Source organism: Hyperoodon ampullatus (genome assembly GCF_949752795.1).
Source record: "Hyperoodon ampullatus genome assembly, chromosome: 2".
NCBI classification, from domain to species: Eukaryota; Metazoa; Chordata; class Mammalia; order Artiodactyla; family Ziphiidae; genus Hyperoodon; species Hyperoodon ampullatus.
Window position 1 is genome coordinate 110062385 of NC_136915.1, and position 6000 is coordinate 110068384.

A 6000-nucleotide genomic window follows, 5' to 3' on the forward strand; every position below is an offset into this window, starting at 1 on the left:
ATGACAACCCATTGCAGGCTTATGTTGAACAGTTCCGGCCTAGAGAGCTCCCTTTGCCTTTCCATCATGTGAGGACACAGAGAAAAGACAACCATCTGTGAACCAGGAAGAGGGCCTCACCAGACACTGAATCTGCCAGTGTCTTGATCTTAGACTTCCCAGCCTCCACAACTGTAAGAAATAAATTTCTGTCATTTATAAGCCACCCAGTTTATGGTATTTTGTTATAGCAGTCCAAACAGACCAAGACAACTATTCTCACATAAATCTTACACTCAAAGCAGGTAGTTTTCTTCATGTTTCCAGGACATTTATGCTTATTATCCTCTGCACTCTTTACTCACTTTATTATTATAACAGTCCTAGCTAACATTTGTTGGATGCACCAATTATATGCCAGTGAGCATGCTATACTCTTCATATATTATTATTTAATCTTTACAACACTGTGAGGTAGGACAATTATTATCCTCATTTTACAGAAATTAAAGTTCTGAGAGGCTGTATAGTTTGTTCAAGAGGACAGAACTTGTTGCTGACTTGGGATTGAACCCAGTTTTAAAGTAGTACTTTCCCAACAGAATCATTTTGCTTCCCACTGTCTGGAATTTCCTTCCCTCATCGCTGCCTCTTGAAATACTGCTCCTCCTTCATGGCCCATCTCAAAAGATACCTCTTTCAAAAAAACCTTTCTTTATCCCCAATGTAATGTCTCTTTTTGAGCCTCTACAGTACTTTGAGGCTCTCTTATGGCAAACTCAAAGACTCTGAGACCAGAAAAATCATCCTCTTAATTCTCTACCTAATTTATGTCTTTGTCATACAAATCTACCTGTTGGCCCCTTAAGTACAGGAGTTATGCATATCTTACTCTTATTTGTATCCTCCACAGTATAGAATGCAATGATATAGTTAGTAGGCACTCAGTAAATATTTACTGACAAGATTTAAATTATTTCAACAGCCTTCAATCCAATCTACCTTGCAATCTCATCCTGTACATCACTGCCAAATTGTTCTCTTAAAACACATTTTTAGGGACTTCTCTGGTGGCGCAGTGGTTAAGAATCCACCTGCTGATTCAGAGGACACAGGTTCAAGCCCTGGTCCAGGAAGATCCCACATGCTTCAGAGCAACTAAGCCTGTGCGCCACAACTACTGAGCCTGTGCTCTAGAGCCTGCAAGCCACAACTACTGAGCCCATGTGCCACAACTACTGAAGCCCACGCACCTAGAGCCCGTGCTCTGCAACAAAGAGAAGCCACTCAATGAGAAGCCCGCACACCGCAACAAAGAGTAGACCCCACCTGTGGCAACTAGTGAAAGCCTGCGCAGCAACGAAGACCCAACGCAGCCAAAAAATAAATAAATAAATAAATAAAAACCAGCACATTTGCCTCTCACTGTTGTGGCCTCTCCCGTTGCGGAGCACAGGCTCCGGACGCGCAGGCTCAGCGGCCATGGCTCACGGGCCCAGCCGCTCCGCGGCATGTGGGATCCTCCCGGACCGGGGCGCGAAGCTGTGTCCCCTTCATCGGCAGGCAGACTCTCAACCACTGCGCCACCAGGGAAGCCCAAAACACCACTTTTTATCAGGCTATTTTCTACAAACGCTCTCTGTTGCCTAATGCCTTTCCCCATAATCTGGCCCATCCTTAGGCACTTTATTCAATTTAGAGTAGGTTTTTTTAAACTTTCACCCTCTGTTGTAGTCAAGCTGGTCTCATGGGCCCCCACATTGCACGGTCATTCGTGTCTTTCTGAAATGACTCTCTCTATTACTTGGCCTCTCTACCTTGCAAGTTCTACTTCAAGTATCGCCTTTCCCAGTCTTCTCTGACTGCCTCACCATCTTCCATTTCTATATTAATTTAATTTTTATTTTATATTAGAGTATATTTGATTTACAGTGTTGTGTTAGTTTCAGGTGTACAGCAAAGTGATTCAGTTATACATACACATATATTCTATATACTTTTAAGAAACAAATTGCACCATGCAGTTTTGAACTTATTCTCTATTTGTATCATATAAGATGGTTTCATCTCACCAGCTGACTTGAGAATACAGGATCCTGTCTTACTTATCTTTGTATTGTTCTGTTTAACACATGTTTAGGCAAAAACAAATAAATATTTATTGGATTAATTTTCTAATTATAATCTTCTACATGTTTTATCTTCACTTCTGATTCATCACCCGTTCGGCCATGGCTTCTAAGGCTTTTAGCCTTAGGTTTCTCTGCTTCTTTTGCTCTCCTCTTCGTATATAAAAGTCTGTAAATAGTCATACTACAGTATTTAAAAACATTAGGGGAACACATCATTATATAGTCTATCCTCAGGTACACTTAGTGCATTTCATAAAATTAAAACTCATTCTGCAACATTCTAAACCTGTAAATTGGATTTTTGCACAATTAGTTTCCTTTGAAATGGGGCAAACCTGCTGTTGCAAATTTAACTAGAGATATCTTTTTTTAAAGAGAGGAAATCTGCAGTAGTACAGTACTTAATCTTCTCTAGAATGCTGTCTCCCTTCCATCACAGATGAGGAAACATTTCCTGAATGATGTTGAAAAGGAAAGTGAAAGCCAAATAAGGAAGCTTAGTGCCTTCTCCAGGTTTTTTTTTTATTTTTATTTTTTTTATTTTTTTTATTTTTGGCTGCATTGGGTCTCCGTTGCTGTGCTCAGGCTTTCTTTGGTTATGGCGAGCGGGGGCTACTCTTCCTTGCGGTGTGCGGGCTTCTCATTGCGGTGGCTTCTTTTGTTGGGAGCATGGGCTCTAGGCGTGCAGGCTTCAGTACTTGTGGCCTGTGGGCTCAGTAGTTGTGGCTCACGGGCTTAGTTACTCCGCGGCATGTAGGATCTTCCTGGGCCAGGGCTTGAACCCGTGTCCCTTGCACTGGCAGGCAGATTCTTAACCACTGCACCACCAGGGAAATCCCCCTTCTCCAGGTTTTAAAGTCACCATCTCTCAGGCTTATGCACCCTGAAAGTTAGCTGCTTCAAGTTTCTTTGAGGAACTATCTTACTTGGTCTTAAAGAAAAGGACTCTGAATTTTAGGATGATACTGATGCTAGTTTTACTCTCTGTTAATTTACCCAAGTGACTAACTTTATGCTGGGAATTTAATAACGTACATTATTTCTATAGTTAAGATAGTTCACTTGTTACTGACCCTTTTGCCCAAGAGGTACATAAAGGTGAGATGAAGAACACCCTTAATAGAGTATAGGAGACTAGAAAATTAATTAATTATCTAGTTTACATTTTCTGAAGAAAGAAAATAGGATTCTTGAATCATTGGGAAAGATAGGAATGTTTTAATTGAAAACATACAATATTTCTAATACTTTCTGTATAGATTATCTGCTTGGTGCATTATTCTGGAAATATCTGATCCCAGTAGACATCCCCCATTATCCTGGGTGCCTCTCTCTGTCACGTGGCAATGTGTGCTCAAAGAAGGAAGGTTAATTTTACTAAGAGATCAAAACAAGACATAACTCAGGAGTACTGGGGTGTCACAGATAAGACCCTTCCCCCAACAAATGTATAACAATTGTGACACACTTGTGTCAAAACAATGTGACACAAGGTAAGTCACAAGAAATTTGTTAGTAATAATAAAGTGCCAAAATTTGCAAGTGACACCTTTAAAAATTAGAGTAGATTAAGGTTATCTCTGTAATAACATCACTTTGATATAAGTACATTCCAATATGCTTTCTGGGAGAGGATGGGGGGTTTATAGATAGCTACCAGAGACTGACATTATTTTGTGAGTATACCCATGGAAATGTGTCACAAATGTGAACATCAGTCTTCTCTATAGAGGTGGAGAACACTTGAACTAAAGCATGTCTTTAAGTATATATTATTTGCCACCTAGCCTCCATTTCCCCTTCTTGTGGCAATAGCATCCTGATTTTAAAATGGGGAACTCCCCCACACACACACTCATGGGATTAAGAGAGAAGCAACATTCTCCCCTAGTTCCAGTGGTACGTGTAGGTCCCAAGGCTAGTCCATCAGAGCTTTGTATTCTTCTGGCTACAATGACTAGGAAAAAAATCTTTGGCTGTGGGAACTAGCAGAAGGAATTGAACCAAAGGCTACTGAGCTGTCATAGAAACTGTAGTGCCAAAGAATCCCTAAGCCTAACAGTCTATTGCCTTTCTAGGCTCCCAACTTGTACCACAGCTAAAGTTGTGTAGTCCTTCTCCAGAAAAAGCATTTACCCCATGCCAACCTCTGGCATAGCCATGGAGAATAAGGACAAGCAAGACCATCTATCTAGCAGGAAAAAACAGGGGCCATGGTGGCAATAAGGAAGATTCCCACAGAGAACAAATTTGGAGGTTCCCAGTTGGCTGGCCAAGAAACTCACTCCAACCCCAGGGAGGGAGGCTTCCGTATTCCTGCCTAGTTGGTATAATGTATGCTATGGATCAATGATAACTGTGTACTATTTTTTCATCCATTCTCCTCTTTCCAGAATTAGACTTTCACTGTAGTTATACTATTTCTTCTTCTCCATCATTTTTAACATAGCTTAGATATAGATAACTTAAGTTTTAGGTTGCCAGACCTCAAGGGGCCATATCCAAACTTTACGAGGAAGACTATATATATCAGCTGAACACAGTAACCAGATAAGGCCCTGGGCTGTCTCACTGGGGAGGGGACTTTGATAAGCACTTTTTAATGTAGGTATGAACATTTTTTTTTTTTTTTTTTTTTTTTGTGGTACACGGGCCTCTCACTGTTGTGGTCTCTCCCGTTGTGGAGCACAGGCTCCAGACCCGCAGGCTCAGCGGCCATGGCTCATGGGCCTAGCCGCTCCGCGGCATGTGGGATCTTCCCAGACCCAGGCACGAACCCGTGTCCCCTGCATCGGCAGGTGGACTCTCAACCACTGCGCCACCAGGGAAGCCCCCTTTTTAGCTATTTTTATGTATACAATTAAGTGGCATTAAGTACATTCATAATATTGTATAATTATTGCCACAGTCTATTTCCAGAACTTCTTTTTTTTTTAAATAGACTTTATTTTTTAGAATAGTTCTAGGTTCACAGCAAAATTGAGCTGAAAGTACAAAGAGTTCCAATATACTCCTCGACCCCACATACTCATAACCTCCCTCATTTAGAAATTGTTCATTATTCCAAACAGAAAATTTACACCCTTTAAAAAATAACTCCCTATTTTGCCCACCCCCCCCCAGTTCCTGGTAATACCTCTAGTCTATTCTACTTTCTGTCTCTGTGAATTAGTCTATTTTAAATGCCTCATGTAAGTGGAATCATTTGTCCTTTTGTGTTTGGCTTATTTCACTTATGTTTGCACTGTTCTTCCATGTTGTAGTATGTATCAACACTTCATTCCTTTTTAAGGCTGAATAATATTCCATTGTGTGTATATAGCACATTTTGTTAATCCATTCATCTGGTGATGAACACTTTGATTGTTTCTACCTTTTGGCTATTGTGAATTATGCTGCTAAGAACATTGGTGTACAAGTATCTGTCTGAGTCCATGTTTTCAATACTTTTTGATGTATATCTAGGAGTGAAATTGCTAGATCAATATTGTAATTTTATAGGGAATTCCCGGGCGGTCCATTGATTAGGACACCATGCTCTCCTGCCAAAGGCCGGGGTTCAATCCCTGGTTGGAGAATTGGATCCCACAAGCCCAGCAGCATGGCAAAAAAAAAAAAAAAAAAAAAAAAGGTAATTCTATGTTTAACTTTTTGGGGAACCTTCAAAACCACAACAGTTGCACCACTTTATGTTCCCACCAGCAATGTACCAGAGTTCCAATTTTTCCACATCCTTCCCACACTTGCTATTGTTTGCTTTTTTTGTAATAGCCACCATAATGGGTGTGAAGTGATATCTCATCGTGGTTTTGATTTGCATTTCTCTAAAGGATAGTGATGAGCATAGTTTCACGTGCTTATTGACTATTTGTCCATCTTTGGAGAAAAG